The sequence below is a fragment of the Monodelphis domestica genome, chromosome 1 (genome assembly GCF_027887165.1).
Source record: "Monodelphis domestica isolate mMonDom1 chromosome 1, mMonDom1.pri, whole genome shotgun sequence".
NCBI lineage: Eukaryota > Metazoa > Chordata > Mammalia > Didelphimorphia > Didelphidae > Monodelphis > Monodelphis domestica.
In genome coordinates this window covers 335,244,181-335,264,827 of record NC_077227.1, presented here as the reverse complement: position 1 = coordinate 335,264,827, position 20,647 = coordinate 335,244,181, and the positions used below count along the sequence as shown (strand labels likewise).

General features: G+C 38.8%; 1 protein-coding gene across 2 annotated transcripts in view; it reads right to left on the bottom strand.

Annotated features, from left to right (window-relative positions):
• The window catches only part of LOC100024696 (serpin A11-like), a 54,859-nt gene extending 34,861 nt beyond the window's left edge, over positions 1 to 19,998 (bottom strand). The window contains exon 1 of one of the 2 annotated variants that reach the window (XM_007473643.3): positions 19,865 to 19,998. The gene's annotated coding sequence lies outside the window, so the exon portion shown is untranslated. Of the gene's footprint in view, positions 1 to 17,548; positions 17,633 to 19,864 lie in introns of those variants that run through there. The other variant, XM_056811325.1, reaches the window with a different exon arrangement.
• Between the last annotated feature and the right edge of the window lie 649 nt (positions 19,999 to 20,647).

Genomic DNA, 20,647 nt, shown 5'->3' with positions numbered 1-20,647 from the left:
GTGGTCTGCAACTCAGACCCTAACATTTGGGGGCTCGTCCGTGTGACCCCCTGAGGACCACCGTGACAAGGGAAGCTCTTTCCAGGTCCTGTGACAATTCTCAAGAGGTGAGACTAAGGAAGTATGAATGGTTGTATGAATATGTGTATAGGACTCTGGTTGGACATAAGGCTTAGTGGACAAGAGATCCTGTACCCCTGGATTATAGGGGTCCTCCTATGCTAAGCCCCCAGGGAAAAATCCTAATCCTCACTTGTTTCCGAGTGTGGACCACCGAGTATCTGCATTCCCTGTTTTCCCTGAGGAACCAGGTCCGGAAAGGTGGGAAGTGACTGCGGTGAGATGGGTGGGGAGAATTGTCTGGTGCCTTGAAATCTTGTCTGGAACATGAGGGGGTTTGAGTCCCTCTGCCCCGACATTGTAGCGGGGGCACCAGAGTTCGAGCCTCTAGTGGTCCAGGGTTCAAGCCCCTGAGACTAGGGTTTGAGTCCCTGACAAGGTAAGTCCCATAGTGGATGCACTAGGGGCACAGATTAAGTAAAAGGGCACTGTGCACTGCAGGCACAGGACAAGTAAAAGGTGGGAGTTGAAAGAAAATTCTTCATTTGTCTTTTTGTCTCTTTGTCTGTCTTTTCTCTTTGTTATTGAGCCACAGAAAAATCCTCTGTTTGGCACTCTGCCTAACACTTCTCTGTCTTGTTCTCTTCCTCTTCTTTTTTGCCCTTGATCCTTTCCTCCATCCCAGTCATGGGCCAGGGGCAGTCAGTCCCCCTGGACTTGGTCCTGAGCCATTATCTGGACTTCAAAGTCTGTGCCCATAAATTGGGAATGGAGGTAAGGCGGGGAATGTAGTGGCTGTTCCCCCATTTCCCCCACCTGCATCTCAATGGGGTAGGTTATGGGGGAAGGGCTGTGCCTGTTCCAGTAGCAAGCTTTCAAGTAGGAGAGAGAATCTGAATAGGAGGGGATTTAAAAGTTCCTTCCTTGAGAAACCCAGCCAGCCTCAGGAATAGCCCACCTCCAACCCAAATGGCCAGATACTACAAAAGCATTTTGTTAAGAAATCTCAGTCAAAAAGAGTCAATTTTTGATAAGATCAGTTCAGAGAGAGCTAGGGAACAAGAAAGTCATCTCAGTCAATCAGATGGCTTAGCTCATCACAGCTTCCCCAAGTATGCCGAAACTGTTTTAATGAATTTCCTCCCTGCAAATATTTCTTCGTAAGAATGGATCCTAAAAACACCTATTATTTTTTCCTCTCAAAGCATGCTTGTCACAGCATTGTATGTTACTATTTATCTTTGTCTTTGTCACAGTCTCGTCTCTATGTAAAAAGGGGGGAATTGCAAGCTTGAACTTTCCCACTGTCAAAAATCCTCAACAGAGGACAAAAGCAAATACCTGTTCAATGATATTTCCCTCTTTCTTCCCTTGGATGGGCCCCCAAAGGAGCGAAAGAGAGAAACTCTGAGCAGAAAAGGGAGATTTTTTTACTCCACAGTTAGCAATTTTAATTTAAAATTAATTCTCAACTTGAGAGGATTGCTACTGATTTTGATATGGATCAAATGTAATGTATTGTGGTTACTGTTTGTCAGTTAAATGTGAAATGTTAGCCAGATTTTATTGAGCACAAAAAAACAAAACAAACAAACTCATGGTTAGAGGTTTGTTTTGTTGGATCTTGCAATGCATAATGGTTTCAGTGAATTTTTGAGAATTGTCTAAATGTGATTGATAGTCAGCCTGACACAGAGAAGAAATGTTTTATTCTATGAGGACAGAAATTGTACTGGCTACTCTATGGATGTAAAAGTCATCCAGAAGAAGCTACTATGTTGTTGAGAAGAACTTATTCTAGAATTTAAACTTGGTATTTTTCAAATCAGTTTTATTTTAATTTATGTGATGTCAGAACTAGCAACAAGTACTCATGTGACACACAAAACGTTTTTAAAGTGGGTAATCTGTGCATAGGATTTAATAATACTAGTGCTGAGCTAAACGGTATTTTCTTTGACTAAGGTTATATGAATTGTTTTAAAAATGTGCAAAATACATAGAAAGGAATTTGTGATCTAGAGATGAACATGTATTCATATATAAATTATGTGTGCATTTGTACTATATTTGTTCCACCTAAAAAGGTTAAGGGCTTATGATATGCAAACTGTATGTCATTAACAAGACAAATTTAATCAGCCCTGAAATCAAGAGGGCTTGTCATGAGGATTAAATACAGTATAGTGCCTTTCCTCTACTTACAATAATGGTAAAGAAGAGAAGCCATAAGAAATAATGAAGTAGTCTCCCAATAAGAGAAGACAATTAAATTTGAAGTAGATAAAGCAGATCTATCCCTTCCTACATTCTTCTTAGGAAACAAACCCAGTCCCCTTCCTGCCAGGAGGTCAAGCAGGTTAGGTAGGCCACAGAATGGACCATAATTAGCCAAAGGATGAGAATTAGGAGGGTCAGGAAACAAAAGGAATTTCAGGAATATCAGAGAGGTCAGTCTGGAATGCCAGGTAACATGTAGCTAACTAGGGAGAAGTGATTAAGTACATGTGAAAGTAACCAATCCCTGAGGACAAACCTAAGGATTGTCCACTCCACTGACCTCACATAATTATGTCTGTGATAAGGTTTGTTTGATTGACAAATAAGAACCTGTATGTGAAAGAAAGTAACTTTATATCTTGTAACCTATCTATATAAGTTAATAATTGGAATTTGGGAGTGTCTGGATTCATTTTATGAAGTGCTCCACTTCAATAAGAGTAATGAATAGAGATACTAACTGATACTATGAATTCTAGTATGAAATAGATATAACAAATTATAAATTGTAATAATGTTGATGGACTTTAATTAGGAATGCAGCAATGTTTTGAGCTAAAAAGAAAACTAAATTGAAGGTTCTATTCTCCTTTGGACAGGTTTGAGAGGAGTACAGGTAAATGCTTTGCACTTCAGTTTGGTTACACTGAAACATTTCTAAAGGACTTAATCAGAGTTATTTGGAAGTGTGGAGTTCAAACTGAAATCCATTGAGAGTAAATTATTATGAAAGGGGTTTGATACATTCAAACTTTTAAATTATAGTAAACTCACTGGTTAAAGAAGGATGGGACATGGTTGCTAAGTAATAAAATCTAAATCAAGCTAAGCAGCCTTAGGATAATTTGTTCAGAAGCTATTAACCCCTTCCTTGCTCACAGGAAGGAGAAAGAAGTACTTATAATTGTTCCAGACTGATACTTAGGGACTGAAATAGGGATCTCAAAAGGTTGACAATCACTGTGTGATAGAACTTAAAGATGAGTATATTTTAATTGTACATTTTGGAGGTTTTAAGGTGCTTCAGCAAGTAGATGTTGTCAGCCCTGTCTGACCAAGATGCTTGCTTGAAGCTGTGGGATGCTAATGCAAACATTCCATGTCCAGAGTGATAAAATGAGTTGAGTGATAATGTAATTGATGTTACCTCACACAAGTTTTGGGGATTTGTTGGTTGATATTTTGATTACATTTTTTGATCTGTATAAAGATATTTGTGGCACATAGTAACCAAAGAGTGGGTAGGATGTTGAAAATGACATATATGTGAAAAATGCTTGCTCAGAATTTTACAATTGTTATGGGAGTTGCTGCTAAAATATGTATTTTAAGTATTGTTTGGATGTAAACAAAAGCTCATTGTAAACCTGTGCCACAGATTTTGTTCGATACTCAGTGGTTACCTCAGTTTACCAATTTGTACTATGAACTGAAATTTATAATGGATGAGCACTATGCTAAAGATAGTGTTTCAGTGATGTAATCCTTTAAATCAGAATTCGTTTGGGTTACCAATTAGCAATTGAAGTGATACCACCAGTATGTTTGTTTGACTTAAGTTAATCAGAGAAGGTGGGATGGTGTGTTGGATTTGAATTTTGAAGGAAGGGACTTTGATCTAAAGTCCATAAAGCTTTAGTATGTGGGTTTGTAAAGGAAGAAGGAAAAGAGAGAGAGAGAGAGAGAGAGAGAGAGAGAGAGAGAGAGAGAGAGAGAGAGAGAGAAAGGAGGGAGAGAGAGAGAGAGAGAGAGAGAGAGAGTGAGAGAGAAAAGGTGAAAGAGAACAGATAGATGTTCTGTTTTCATAATTAGATCTTTAATTTAGGGATAATTTCTAGAATTGATGTATGTAGTTTTGTAAAATCACAAATAATTCTGGAATTTCTCTGAAAATTCCTTAGAGAGATTCCTGACTGATTTTGTCTTAGTTCCTTCAGATGGCCTAAGGTCAGGATTTGATCTGGCCCTGATTTTTGTTTACTGTAGAGCTAATGAGTTCAACATTCCTGTTCAGGTTTTATGACTAAATTGTGATAAATTAACTATTGCCAAAATATGCAAGAATAATTGCTATGTAGACTCATAGGCTTTAAGGAATCCTTAGAGAGGGCAAATGGTCAGAAAAGCTTGTTTGAGGATATGGAGATTTGTTTCTGGACTGCTGTAAGCAGAATTTCTCTGAGCTGTAATGGGTGAGACTTGTCCTTTAAGGAAAAAAGAAGGCTTCTGGGATCCAATGGCGACAAAGTGCTCTAAGGAGAGAGAAAAGTCCTAGGATAGTTAGAGAAGGCAGCTCAAAGCTCACCTTGGACTGGACTTTCCTGATTATCTAGGCTGCTAATCCTTGAGTGAAACAATAATGGCAGTGACAGCCTTGCTTGGTACATGAAGCCACTCACGGTGTCCTTTGTGACATGAGGAGATATTTTCCCTTTCTGGGCCTTCCTCCTTTATGACAAGTTCCCATAATCAGCACATAATACAAGTTGGAAAATTAAAGTTTCCATTTCCCCAAACAACCTATTAGGTTAATAATTGAACACTCTCGAACTTGTTAGGGAACATACTTTGAGAAGTGGGTAAAGTTTGTTAATTGATGGCTTGTATTTGCAGCCTTAATTGAAGTTTGGATCTTGAGCTTGGAATAGCTCAAAGCTCTCCTGAATTTTCCCCAGAATCTGGGGTAAAGAAATTCATCTGGAAAATATTGTTCCTCAAATGTTTATAGATGTTATAGTTAATGTGTTCTTTGAAAAAGAATATTCTTTAACAGAAACATCACATACCAACTCTACAAACAACTCAGGAATCTGATTTCCCAAAGGGATCTATTCCTGTCAGAAGATGATTTCTGAAGAAGTCTATTGGCTAAGGTACCCAAATGCAAATGTGTAATGCCAATTGCTATTGTACTGTATTGTATTATTGTTTGCCCTCGTTCCGGTTTCTACGCTTCTATCTTAGGGGCTGAATCTCCCCTTGTGACCTGTCTGCCCATCGGGGGAAGCAGTCGCTGGACATATCCTCCACATCTCCAAGCAGATTCCCAGCTACCTAGGACCCAGGCATTCACTGAGGACAAGTCCCTAAGACCCTGTGCCCATAGCCTTTCCTTCCCTGCTATCTTAACCCCTTTTACTTTAGCTTTTAACTACCTGACCATAACTATTTCTTTCCTTAAATTTTGGGTCTTCTATGTTTTAAATCATGCATACCCAGCCAGCTGGACATATAATTCAATGATTTAGCCTGGGGAAGCAGTAGTCAAAGTGGGTCCCTCTAACTGTTGGGTCTGTATGAAGCACCCCCAAAGTGGAGGGAACCCCAGGACTCTAGCCCAAGGTCTCAGTGCCTCTGAGGTATATTCAAAACCTGAGGCTTTACGGTGATTAGCAACCACTCCAGTTTTGGCTACTCCCCTGTGGGATATGTGGAACTTGTATTTGTAACCTTGTCATCTCTCTAGTTGCTTCTAGGGTAAAAGCATTCATGGGCGTCACGGAGATGCCACTGCAACCTCTGCAACCATCCCAGCCTGATGCTCTGGACACTGCCTACAGTCAATTCCTCTCTCTCCTAATGGATAGGCAGGGACAGCACCCATTCTCAGCTCTGAAGAAGTTACATAAGACTTAGACAACCGTCCCTTTTCCCTTACATATTAGGCGAGGGGGAAGAGGACATGGGCATTATACACCAAGAAACTTGGGCTGACTATTGTCAGGGAAATTCATTTGCTCCCTTACATCCTCATGACTCCTAGCAACAGTAAATACCTTCTCCCACCCGAAGGCACCCAATGGTTGTGTGCATCCTCAGGTTTTGACCTCCTGTGTAGACTCCATAGACTCAAAGGTCTTAATTGGAGAGAACCAGACCTTCTATTCCTCCAGCAGGGTGGTCTTTGTGCTGCCCTTTTCGGAGGAGTGTTGCTTCTACTCAGACCACACTGGCATTATCAGAGCATCAATAGCAGAGCTCAAAAAGAGCCTAGACTCCAGGGAGAGGGTTTGGGCAACAGGCCAGCGGTGGTATCAGTAGTTATTTCAGTCTTCCCCTTGGCTCACAACTTTTATCTCTACCCTTGTGGGACCCTTAGTCCTTCTCGTCCTCCTTCTCACCTTTGGCCCCTGCATTTTGAACCGGTTAGTCCAGTTTGTTAAAGACTGAATTAATACAGTTCAGCTCATGGTTCTCATCCAGTGATATCTACCCATGGCTTACAGAAGAGGGTTCCCCACTTGATGAGGCCTTTCCCATGAGGATGATTCCTCATGGTGGTCCCTGAAAAGAAGTGATGAATGAAGTAAAAGAAAAAGGGCACAGGACCTCCAACCCATCTGATAAACACATCCTACAGCTATGCTGCCCAGTTGCAAACATTTCAGCAAATAGCTGACTGCAGGGTATTTCAGGACTTTGCAACACCAGTTGCAACATTTCAGCATTAAGTAATATTGTGAGGTATATATGTAGGGTCCCAACTCTGGCAGAACGGAACTCTTTGCTGAGCTTTCCCTTAGCATGCTAGTGATAGCGTGCTAGTAATAAAGGCTTTCCCTTCCTTGAATTGCATTGTCTTTGTGTGCTCCTTTGGTGGAGCACACCCTAATAAAAGGTTTTAAACCCTAACAAAGGGTTCAAAACAACAACAACAACAACAACAAAAAGATGAAGACATATGGGCTACTTGAAAAGTACAGGATGCCCTAAAAGTGTTAGCACAATACTTTAAGCTATTGAAGCTTAGGACTGCATTAAATTTTTAACTTGTATTTAGAACTTTTGAACTGATTGGACACCAATATTGTCATTAATGGTTTGACAGCAATCATGGTAGAAGTCTCTAGTTGTAATTTTGGGGGGGGACTCACACTCCTTAGATGGAGAAATGAGGGTTAAAGGCAGTTAGGAAAGAGTTGATGAAAATGGGTTCCCTCACTACTCCCTCCCGGAGTCTCTGAATTTCTTTTTTTTTTAATTTTATAATATTTTATTTGATCATTTCCAAGCATTATTCATTAAAGACAAAGATCATTTTCTTTTCCTCCCCCCCACGCCCCATAGCCGACGTGTGATTCCACTGGGTATCACATGTGTTCTTGATTCGAACCCATTGCCATGTTGTTAATATTTGCATTAGAGTGTTCGTTTAGAGTCTCTTCTCTGTCATGTCCCCTCAACCGCTGTAGTCAGGCAGTTGTTTTTCCTCAGTGTTTCTACTCCCACAGTTTGTCCTCTGCTTATGAATAGTGTTTTTTTCTCCTAGATCCCTGCAGAATGTTCAGGGACATTACTCCACCACTAATGGAGAAGTCCATTACGTTCGATTAGACCACAATGTATTAGTCTCTGTGTACAATGTTCTCCTGGTTCTGCTCCTCTCGCCCTGCATCACTTCCTGGAGGTCGTTCCAGTCTCCATGGAATTCCTCCACTTTATTATTCCTTTTTGCACAATAGTATTCCATCACCAACATATACCACAATTTGTTCAGCCATTCCCCAATTGATGGGCATCCCCTCGTTTTCCAATTTTTGGCCACCACAAAGAGCGCAGCTATGAATATTCTTGTACAAGTCTTTTTCTCCATTATCTCTTTGGGGGACAGACCCAGTAGTGCCATAGCTGGATCAAAGGGCAGACAGTCTTTTATCACCCTTTGGGCATAGTTCCAAATTGCCCTCCAGAATGGTTGGATCAGTTCACAACTCCACCAGCAATGAATTAATGTCCCTACTTTGCCGCATCCCCTCCAGCATTCATTACTTTCCTTTGCTATCATGTTAGCCAATCTGCTAGGTGTGAGGTGATACCTCAGAGTTGTTTTGATTTGCATCTCTCTGATTATAAGAGATTTAGAACACTTCTTCATGTGTTTATTAATAGTTTTGATTTCTTTATCTGAAAACTGACTATCCATGTCCCTTGCCCATTTATCAATTGGAGAATGGCTTGTTTTTTTGTACAATTGATTTAGCTCTTTATAAATTTGAGTAATTAAACCTTTGTCAGAGGTTTCTATGAAGATTTTTCCCCCCAATTTGTTGTTTCCCTTCTGATTTTAGTTACATTGGTTTTGTTTGTACAAAAGCTTTTTAATTTGATGTAGTAAAATTATTTATTTTACATTTTATGATTCTTTCTATGTCTTGCTTGGTTTTAAAGTCTTTCCCCTCCCAAAGGTCTGACATGTATACTATTCTGTGTTTACCCACTTTACTTATGGTTTCCTTCTTTATGTTTAAGTCATTCACCCATTTTGAATTTATCTTGGTGTAGGGTGTGAGGTGTTGATCAATTCCTAATCTCTCCCACACTGTCTTCCAATTTTCCCAGCAGTTTTTATCGAATAGTGGATTTTTGTCCCAAAAGCTGGGATCTTTGGGTTTATCGTATACTGTCTTGCTGAGGTCGCTTTCCCCCAGTCTATTCCACTGATCCTCCTTTCGGTCTCTTAGCCAGTACCAAATTGTTTTGATGACTGCTGCTTTGTAATATAGTTTAAGGTCTGGGACTGCAAGGCTCCCATCATTTGTGTGTTTTTTTTTCATTATTTCCCTGGATATCCTTGATCTTTTGTTATTCCAAATGAACTTTGTTATGGTTTTTTCTAAATCACTAAAGAAATATTTTGGGAGTTCAATGGGTATGGCACTAAATAGATAAATAAGTTTGGGTAGGATGGTCATTTTTATTATATTGGCTCGTCCTATCCATGAGCAGTTAATGTTTTTCCAATTGCTCAAGTCTAGTTTTAGTTGTGTGGAGAGTGTTTTGTAGTTGTGTTCATATAGTTCCTGTGTTTGTCTCCGGAGATAGATTCCTAAATATTTTATTTTGTCTAAGGTGATTTTGAATGGAATTTCTCTTTCTAGTTCTTGCTGCTGAGCTGTGTTGGAATTATATAGAAATGCTGATGACTTATGTGGGTTTATTTTGTATCCTGCAACTTTGCTAAAGTTGTTGATTATTTCAATTAGCTTTTTGGTTGAATTTCTAGGATTCTTTAAGTAGACCATCATGTCATCTGCAAAGAGTGATAACTTGGTCTCCTCCTTGCCTATTTTGATGGCTTCAATTTCTTTTTCTTCTCTAATTGCTACTGCTAGTGTTTCTAGTACAATGTCAAATAGTAGAGGTGATAATGGGCATCCTTGTTTCACTCCTGATCTTATTGGGAATGCATCTAGTTTATCTCCATTGCAGATGATATTAGCTGATGGTTTTAGATATATACTGTTTATTATTTTTAGGAAATACCCTTCTATTCCTATGCTTTCTAGTGTTTTTAGTAGGAATGGGTGTTGTATTTTATCAAAGGCTTTTCCTGCATCTATTGAGATAATCATGTGGTTCTTGTTGGTTTGCTTGCTGATGTGGTCAATTATGTGGATGGTTTTCCTAATATTGAACCAGCCCTGCATCCCTGGTATAAATCCTACTTAATCATGGTGGATGACCCTTCTGATCACTTGCTGGGGTCTTTTTGATAGTATCCTATTTAAGATTTTTGCATCTATATTCATTAGGGAGATTGGTCTATAGTTTTCTTTCTCTGTTTTTGACCTGCCTGGTTTTGGAATCAGTACCATGTTTGTGTCATAAAAGGAGTTTGGTAGAACTCCCTCTTTGCTTATTATGTCAAATAGTTTGTATAGTATTGGGATTAACTGTTCTGTGAATGTCTGATAGAATTCACTGGTGAATTCATCAGGCCCTGGGGATTTTTTCTTAGGAAGTTATTTGATGGCTTGTTGGATTTCATTTTCTGATATGGGATTATTTAAGAATTCTATTTCTTCTTCTGTTAGTCTAGGCAATTTGTATTTTTGTATATATTCATCCATATCGGCTAGATTGGTATATTTATTGCCATATAATTGGGCAAAGTAATTTTTAATGATTGCCTTAATTTCCTCTTCATTGGAGGTGATGTCCCCCTTTTCATCTTTGATGCTGTTAATTTGCTTTTCTTCCTTCCTTTTTTAATTAGATTGGCCAGTACTTTGTCTATTTTGTTTGTTTTTTTCAAAGTACCAGCTTCTTGTCTTATTTATTAAATCAATAGTTCTATCACTTTCAATTTTATTAATTTCTCCCTTAATTTTTAGGATTTCTAGTTTGCTTTTCTCCTGGGGGTTTTTAATTTGATTGCTTTCGAGTTTTTTTATTTGCATTTCCAATTGATTGACCTCTTCTCTCCCTAGTTTGTTAATACATGCACTCAGGGATATGAATTTACCTCTGATTACCGCTTTGGCTGCATCCCAAAAGGTTTGAAAGGATGTCTCGCCATTGTCATTTTCCTCGATGAAAATATTAATTGTTTCTATGATTTCTTCTCTAACTAAATGATTTTGGAGTATCATATTGTTTAGTTTCCAATTAGTTTTTGATTTGGTTTTCCATGTACCATTACTGATTGTTATTTTTATTGCCTTGTGATCTGAAAAGGCTGCATTTACTATTTCTGTTTTTCTGCATTTGTGTGCCATGTTTCTGTGACCTAATGTATGGTCAATCTTTGTGTATGTGCCATGTGGTGCTGAGAAGAAGGTGTATTCCTTTTTATCCCTATTTATTTTTCTCCATATGTCTATTAATTCTAATTTTTCTAAGATTTCATTCACTTCTTTTACCTCTTTCTTATTTATTTTTGATTTGATTTATCTAAATTTGATAATGATTGGTTTAAGTATCCCACTAATATGGTTTTACTATCTATTTCTTCCTTCAGTTCTCCTAGTTTCTCCATTAGGAATTTGGGTGCTATATTATTTGGTGCATACATGTTGATTAGTGATATTTCCTCATTATCTAAAGTCCCTTTTAACAAAATATAATTACCTTCCCTATCCCTTTTGATCAGGTCTATTTTTGCTTTAGTTTTATCAGATAACATGATTGCCATTCCTGCCTTCTTTCTGTCAGTTGAGGCCCAGAAGGGCTTACTCCATCCTTTAATTCTGACCTTGTGGGTGTCTACCCACCTCATGTGTGTTTCTTGAAGACAACATATGGTAGGGTTTTGGATTCTAATCCATTCTGCTATTCCTCTATGTTTTATGGGTGAGTTCATCCCATTCACATTCAAAGTTATGACTGTCACTTGTGGGCTCCCTGGCATTTTGATATCCTTCCCTAATTCAAACCTTTCTTCTTCAGCTCTATCTTTTAGTCCAGTGATTTACTTTGAATCAGTCCCCCTTGTCCCCTCCCTTGATATGTTTCCCTTTATAGTCCCTCCCTTTTTGTTTCCTCCCTCTCCCCCCTCTTCTTCCCTCCCCTTTTTGTGTTCCCTCCCCTCAACCCCCCTTGGTTTTCCCTTCTTCCTTCCCTTGTTGGGTAAGATAGAATTCAAAATCTCAATGGATCTGGATGTTCTTCCCTCTCAGAGTTGATTTCCCTGAGAGTAAGGTTTAAGTAAAAACTCTCTTCCTCTCCTTCTTATAGGAGTTTTCTTCCCCTCCCCCTCCCGTGTGAATCTTTGTGTGAGAAAGATTATTCTATTTGGTCTTTCTTTCCCCCCTATTTACACATTACATTTCCCCCACATGTTAGTATACATAGATTGATATAAATGTAGTCCTTATAGAAGAGAGTTTGAGTAAAAGAAAAAGATAATATTTTTCTCCTTTTCCCTTTCCTTCATATTTACCTTTTCAGGCATTCCATGCTCTTTGTTTTTTTGATATTGAACTTTCCACAGAGCTCTGGTCTTTTCTTTGCAAAAACTTGGAAATCTTCTATTTTGTTGAATGCCCATACTTTCTCTTGGAAGTATATAGTCAGTTTTGCTGAATAGCTGATTCTTGGTTGAAGACCCAGCTCTCTTGCCTTTCTGAAAATCATGTTCCATGCCTTATGGTCATTCAGAGTGGAACTTGCAAGGTCTTGTGTGACCCTGATTGGCATTCCTTTATATCTAAATTGTCTTTTTCTGACTTCTTGTAAGATTTTTTTCTTTTGCTTGAAAGCTTTGGAATTTGGCAATTACATTCCTGGGAGTTGTCTTTTGGGGATTTAGTGTAGAGGGTGTTCTGTGAACTCTTTCAATGCCTGTATTGCCCTCTTGTTCTAGGATCTCTGGGCAATTTTCTTTGATTATATCTTATATTACGATGTCACATTTGCTGTTTATTTCTGGCTTTTCTGGTAGTCCAATTATTCTTAAATTGTCTCTTCTTCCTCTATTTTCCAAGTCTGTCACCTTGTCAGTGAGATATTTTATGTTCTCTTCTAATTTCTTGGTCTTTTGGCTTTGCTTTATTAGTTCTTGCTCGTTGTCTTCGAGTTGCCTAATTCTGACCTTTAAAGCCTGGTTTTCCTTTTCACTTTGGTCAAACTGGTTTTGTAGATGCGTGAACTTCTTTTGCATTATTTCCCACTTTTCCTCCCAGAAGGCTTCCATCTTTTTGATCCTTTCCGAATCAAATTCTTTATGGGTTTGTGGAGAGTTTCCATTTCCTTTGGAAGGTTTTGGAGCATTTGCTTGTGTTTCCTCTTCTATCTCCTCTGTATTTTGTATTTTTGTTCCATAAAATGTGTCCAAAGTTGCCCCCTTATTCTTGTTTTTCTTGGAATTTTGGGGCTTTTGTGCTTCTGTGGAGTTTGCCATCTCTGAGTGGGGAGGACTAGCTTTTCTTATCTCTGTCTGGTGTTCAGAGGTTTTAGCCCTAGGCAGATTGTCCATTCTATGCAGTTGTTGTTCTGTCTTCTCAGGGAAGCCAGGAATTGCTGGTGTTTCCGTGTTACTGCCCTCCTCAGTTCCCTCCCGATGCTTCTCCATTGCCTTACTTCCATGCTCTGAGCCTGGCTTGGCCCTTTCCGTGGGGTGTTTGTTTCTGTTCCTTGGCTGGCCAGAAGAGCCAGCACTCTGAGGGGGGAGGGGCCGCAGCTTCCAGGAGCTCCGAGGGCTCCTGATATTATTAGCTTTCCCTGGGTTGAACTGAGTATGCTCTGAAGCAGGGACCTTCCCTTGAGACTCGGATGGAAGGATCCAGCCAGGGGGTTACAAGCTCCCCCCGTCTTTCTCTGTTTCCCTGCTGTCTCTGTTGGGTGCCCCCTCATCTGAGTCAGGTTGTTTTCAGGAAGTGGTCTTCAGAATAGCCTGCCCTGAGGCTCTGAGGTTCCCTCTGCTGCCTTGGACTCGGTGCTCTGGGTTGGGGGTGATGGGTCCTGGGACCTTCCTTCTGCCTACCCCTTAGGTCCGAGTGATCTTGGGTTCTGGCTTTTGGGGGGGGCGTACCTTTTGATCCAGGTCCAGGAGGAGGATTCCCGGGGTCTATGCTGTTGTTCATTTTGAATTTTGGTGCCCTAGGAGCATATAGTTTGAGTTTGGTAGGGAAGGGTTTCCGGAGATCTGAACTTTTGCTTTCTCTAAGCCGCCATCTTGACCAGAAGTCTCCTGCCTCCTCGCTGAATTTCTTGAGGGAGACAAAATGGAGATCTCCCCTCGGTGAAGGCTTGCTCCTTGGTGGCTGTTCTGGCTCTCAAGGGCAGTGGGGAAGTTTTATCTACAAGGAGAGGTATGAGGGACCTCAATCTGGCTATGCACTGGTTTGGGGCACTCACAAGTCTCCCCCTCATGTCTTTTCTAAAACTGGCAACAAGATGGAGTCTGCCAATGGACTTACTCTCTCGATGTAAATAAATGAGATTGAATTCGTGATCTGACTACTTATTTGATTTAATTGTTGATTGGGGCAAAGGGCAAAAGTTAGAGGGGTTCTGGGTCACCCTAAATCTCTTTCTAAATAAAACCAATTACTAAAGTACAAGGTTTTCTTGTAGCCAGGGGAGAGGTAGGAAAAAGGGGAGAGCACTGCTCCCCAATTTGAGTCCAGTACCTCAATAGCTAATGAAATGAAAGTCTTTGAAGAAATTGGGTTTCTTGACAGGAACCAGCAATGTTTAAACAGAAATCCTTGATGTTAGGATTTCTGTCAATGACAGAAATCTCCACAGGTGTCTTGAAATGGCCCAGAGAAACAGCTCCTCCTTCCACTCTCTTCTGTGTCTCAGCTCCCAAGACCCTGCTCCTCAGGAGAATTTCCTAGAAGCCCTTGTTCAGTTTCCTACTGTCATTCCTACATTCCAATTTCCCCTCATGGTTCTTTTGTCCTATTCCCCATCATTACATAGTGAAACATTTATTCATTTATTAGGTTTTACATTTGCTGTTTAAACATTTTTTAAGTTAAACATTTTTTTTCCTGTTTAACATTCTTATCAATGCATGGATAACATACTTATTACATTTGCAGATGACATACTGGAAACACAAGTCAACACATTGAGTAAAAGGATTAGAATCTTAAAAAGTTTCTTGCAATAAGCAGCTATGTGGCTTACTAGATTGAGACAGGCCTAGAGATGGGTATTCTGGGTTCAAATCTAGCCTCCAACATTTCCTAATTGTGCTACTCTGGGTAAGTCAGAGTCCCTATTGCCCAGCCTTTATTGCTTCTCTGCCTTGGAACCAATACACAATTTTGATTCTAAGAAAGGAAAAAAGGATTGTGAACCGGGGGGGTCAGTATGTCAAGAGCTCTTTCATTTCATTCTCGTGAGAATGGGCACATGTTACCAGTTGTTACAAGTATTACAGTGCACAAGAGTGCAAAATATAAAAGCAGAAGGCCTCCCTTTTATCCTGGTCCCTGATGCAAGGCTGGTTCCTCCTCTCATCCACCCCTGGCTGGTCACTTGAGAGATACAATCTTATCTTGAAAACTAGCTAATAAGAATGCAATATCCTGGACCACAATTTTCTCCTCTCACTGAAGTTTCAATAGATGTGACTTTTTCTTGTCCTACTCTATTTTGTCCTTCTCTTGGGAGAGTAGAAGCCTCTCTGAGACACTCAATATACCTAAGCCACCTCCATCTGGCTAATTGTTTCATAAACCCAGGAGTGCATGGTTTCAAGTCACGTGGTTTGTCTGTTTTCACTACTATTTATTAAAATAAAAATGAAGACATTTTCATCTCAATCAGTTCAGTTCCCAACTTATGAAAGAAAACCCTTGCACTTTGGTCAGATCAGTATCTGACCAAACCTTTTGACATGTTCAGTTCTGAGTATTCCAAGCTATTCACTGGTGTCTTCCATTACTTTTACCTTGCACATAATAAATAGAAACAAGTTATGGATCATGGCTATCAGGACTATAAGATACAGAAATCAGGAAGAGCTTAAATAAGTTGGGAAAATCATGTGGAAAGTTTTTATGACAGACACAGAGGGAGGAGATTATTATTCTTTCATCAACCTCAAAGAACAGTCAACACAAGCACAATCAGTCCATTCAAGTCACACAACTCCTGTCTTCCCTACATTCTTCCCACCAACTTCATTATTTTATATTACATATACATATACTTATATATTTTATAGAATGGAGGCTTGCCTGCTAGAGCTAGGTATATATGAACTCCTCAGACCCTAGTCTTAGAACTCACATCAGCAAATACCTATTAAGAGTTTAGAGGCTTCTCTCTTTTCCCACAATCACTGTGATATGGCTACCATCCTAGCAGCTATTGCAAAGTCAGATCCCTGCCTATGGGTGCTGCCACTACCATACCCATCCCTGTGGCACCAGTGGTTGCAGCTGCGGTCATCTTTGAAACTTAATCTCACTTCTAGCTGCTCTGGCTAATCAATCTCTTCTCCAGAGTTTTCTTTTTAGGCTGTAATATGGGAGGTTTCATTCAGACATATGAAATTTTTACTCCTGTTACTCATTTGCCTTTGTTCCTAGGTATCATATATATCATATAAATATGCAGATAATTTTGAATATATATTAATTTTTAATATACATGAAATAAACTAATTAGCAGATGCTACTTGTGATAATCCTTCTGTTTTCACCATAAAGATATTTATTTAACTATTGTCACAAGTGTGTTTTAAATCAATAAAAGTATGTCCAGAATGACCACTAGCCTTGGGAATAAAGGTGTCAACAAAGGCAGTTTCTCACCCTATTTCATATACTATGGAGTGACTATTGAAAATGACCAATAGTCAATAAATAGACACACGTTCCATCTAGGTATCATTAGATAGAGATAGTTTGTTTAAAAATCTGTAGTAGTTTTCTGTTGAGTAAAGTTGAAATGTTTCTGCCTGACATTCAGGATTTCATAATTTAGTCCCTTTAATTTAATTTAATTTAGCTCTTTTGTGACTAACCTGTTTGACAAGGCAATGGCCTGACAATCACTTGTCAATCAACACTTCCACTCTCTTCTCACTCTGTTCTAAACTGCAATTTGCCTTCCAACTTCATAATTTAACTGATCCTCTTCTCTTCAAAGCTACTAATGACTGTTTAATTGAAACCTCTAATGACCTTTTCTCAGTCCTTATTTATGTTACCTCTCTATAGCTTCTGCCACTTTTACTCCTTGATTTTCTACTTGACACATTCTTCTCCATAGGATTCTTGACTCTACTCTCTCCAAGTACTTCTGCTGCCTTTCTGACTGCTCCTTCTCAGTCTTTTTGGAGAGATATTTATCCAGGTTATGTTCACTAACTTTGAGTGTTCAATGGCTCTGTCTTGGGCCTTTTTCTCTTTCTATACTATATCTTGATGATTTCATCATTCCTCATAGATTCAGTCTTTGTGTAGAAGATTTTTAGATCGATATATCTAGCCTTAACCTTTCTCTTGACCTGTAGTCTCACTGCTTATTGGATATCTTGAACTAGATTTTGTATACATATCACAACTCAACATATGGGCATGCCTCAGAGAGATAGGTTTGGTTCCAGATCATTGCAATAAAAATAATATCAAAATAAAGTAAGTCACATGAATTTTTTGGTTTCCCAGTACATATAAAAGTTATGTTTACCTATTCTATGATTGTGCCAATTTCTTACATTTCTTTATGCTTCTTCCCCCTTTCCCCTCCCTGAACTCTAGCGACACCTTGTTTACTTCAAAATCAGGTATAAAATTATTTGACCCTTCATAACCTGCCCTCTTCCTACCTTTTCGATCACATTGCTTCCTTTTATATGCTCTACATTCTAAAGACCTTGCCCTGTTTTCTGTTCCTCACAAACAGCATTCCATCTTAACTCCAAACATTTTCCTTGGCTGTCCCACATACCTTGGAATCTTTCCTTCCTCATCTCTGTCTCCTGGCTTCTCTGGTTTCCTCCAAGTTTCAAGTAAAGTCTTACCTTCTATGAGAATCCTTTCCCAATCCTTCTAATTAGGATGCCTTCTCTGTGAGATTATCTTCAGTTTCTTATTTGTCCATAGCTGTTTGCATATTATATCCCTTCTTAAATTGTGACCTCTTTTAGGGCGGGGACTATTTTTGCCTTTCCTTGTCTTTTAGCATTTAGCACATTGCCTGACTTAGTGTTTATTAAATACTTGTTGATGGGGAATTTCAGAGCTGGAAGGGCCTTCTGAGAAAGGACTAAAAGAACCTAGCTGAAAAAAATTCAGAGGTCTAGTTTTACCCCCATTTATCTCTCTTTGTTTCTCTCTTTTTTTTTCTCTCTGTCTCTCTCTGTCTCTCTGTCTGTCTGTCTATCTATCTGTGACTCTTCCTCCCTCTCTTCCCCAATGCAGAAGAGCAGCAAGGGCTAGGGGACTAGACTTAAGTGACTTGCCCAGGGTCACACAGCTAGGTAATATCTGAGGCCAGATGTGACTCCAGGACTTCCTGTTTCCGGGTCTTCCTCTCTATCCATTGAGCCTCTTAGTTGGCCTAGGTTTTTATTTCTAGAATGAAGGAGCTGAACTCAATGCTTGAAGGTTTTCAGAGTGACAGCCTTGTAATATCAATGTTTCATGTTCACATAGTTTATTGCTTATAATAAAAAGGAAATGAGAGGTGGCATGATGTAGTAAATAAAAGCTGGCCTCAGAGTCATAACGACTTGAGATGAAGTCCTGCCTCTAGCACATACTGGTTTTGTGACTCTGAATGAGTTACGCAACCTTTTAATAACTAAGACAAGCTATAGAATCTTTGCTGATCTGCATTGATAAAAGAATTTCCTCACTGAGAAGCTGGTAATGTTGACAAAAAATCACCATTGTAGGAAAAATAAAGAAAAATAGACTAAAAACTGGAAAAGGGATAAAAATGCCTTAAAAAAACCAACAACCCTTACCTTCCATCTTAGAATCAATATTGTCTATTGGTTCCAAGGCAGAAGGGTGATAAGAGCTAGGAAATGGGGGTTAAGTGATTTACCCAGGATCACACAGCTCGGAAGCAACTGAGGCCTGATTTGAACCCTGGACATCCTGCCTTTAGGCCTGGCTCTCAATCGACCAAGCCATTTAGCAGCTCCCTTAAAATGTCTTTAGAAAATGACAGTTTTCTAACTAGTCATTAGTAAATATAATATTCATCTTTCTTTAGCTGAGGTTTGATTTCATCTAACATTGCTTCTTGATAGGGAATTTCTTAGGAAAATACCCAAAGAAAATGGAAAATTCCATCCATTAAAGAATGCTCTGCTATGTCCAAATATTTAAGACAAATTCTTTGAGAACATGATAGGAACTGGATCTGTGATTTCTTTGACATAAGGAACTCAGAAATAAGGAAATTCTCTTTTCCATTGCTAGTTGGTACTTTCTCTGTAACTGACAAGCTCTAAGAGGTTAAATGATTTGTCAAGGGTCTCACAACAAGTATGTGGCAAAGACAAAACTTGATTTCTGGCTCTAGGCCAGCTCTTTCTATTCTTTATGTATTACTGCCTTTTGGAACAAAATGTTGTTTTTTCTTCTTTAGCAGGAAGGATTTTGGGGGACCCTTACTTCTAAACTGGAAAGTGTGGGTTAATTCTGCCTCCCACTAAGCTATTACCCATGGTGAGAAATTTTCCCAGTTCAGAATGTGAAAGGACCACATTCTTGTTTCAGGAGTCTTCCAAAATCCACTCACCTGAGAAAGAGAAATAAAGTCTAATATCCAAAATGTGGAAAAAAATTAATATGAATATTTAAGTATGAGGATGAGGAGCCATTAGGTAAATGAATAAAAGATATGAATTGGCACTTTCCAATATGAAAATTTTGATATTATACAGGGAAGAAAAGGATATTTTTTATAATTGCAGATAGGGTTAAAGTTCTTTAAGAAATAAAGGACAGGTATAATAATAAAAGATAAAATGAACAATTTTAATTGGATAAAATTGAGATGTGATTCTCTCTTGATAACACAACCTCCCAAGCCACTCTTTCTAGGACTGGTTGAACTGTTAGTCATTCTTTGGACTCAATGATCCTGATGGGAGGGAATTGGAATACTTTTTCCTCAACATTCATTCAGTGCCTGTCTATATCTTTTGTGAAAACACAATGCCAGTTTAATACAATAAATGAATTGTAAATTTAAAGCAAATCTTGAGTTTCACATCACAATCATCAAAAAAGTAATATGACACAAAAGAATAAAAACAATTATTGTAAGGTCACCATCCAGACACATTCATGTATGGTTTCCAGAGTAAAGTTGTACTTACAGGAAAATTCCAAAGAGTCTGCCCAGGACTTCAGGTCTGCATTTTCTTCTACTTGCTGAGAAAACAGTGTTTGGAAATCAGTGAATCCAGTCAATATTTGCCAGACCATTTCCTGGAACTTGTTTTCAGTGAATGTTAACAGCAAATAAAGAAATCTTTTACAAAACAAACACAAAAACTAGCCTAAAAAAAACAAATACTTCCCCTTACCCCAAGCATACAAACATGCAAATGACAAACAAAAAACAGAGCAATTCTTCTCTTTTTTTCTGTTCTGTATATAGAGATATATGAGCAGCAACATTATAAGTGAATGAAATATGGATTCTATTCAGATTTGGCTTAAAGAATATTATTTTCCAGGTTTGTTCTAATTCAGTGCTTTTGGAAAACTTGAAGGACCAGCTATAGTCTGAACTAGTTAATGAGGATATTCTGAAAAAAGCTTTTGAAATTGTTTTCCCTCCCATGACTATAGTGGTTATATAAATGTTCTCTTGGTTCTGCTCCCTTCATCAGTTTATTTAAGTCTTTCCAGGGTTGTCGGATTGCTACTGCTGGTGTTTCAAGTATAATGTTAAATAATAGAGGTGATAATGGGCATCTTTGTTTCACTCCTGACCTTACTGGGAATGCTTCTAGTTTATCCCCATTGCAGATGATGTTTGCTGATGGTTTTAGATGTATAGTGTTTGTTATTTTTAGGAAAGGCCCCTCTATTCCTATACTTCCTAGTGTTTTCAGTAGAAATGGGTGTTATATTTTATCAAAGGCTTTTTCTGC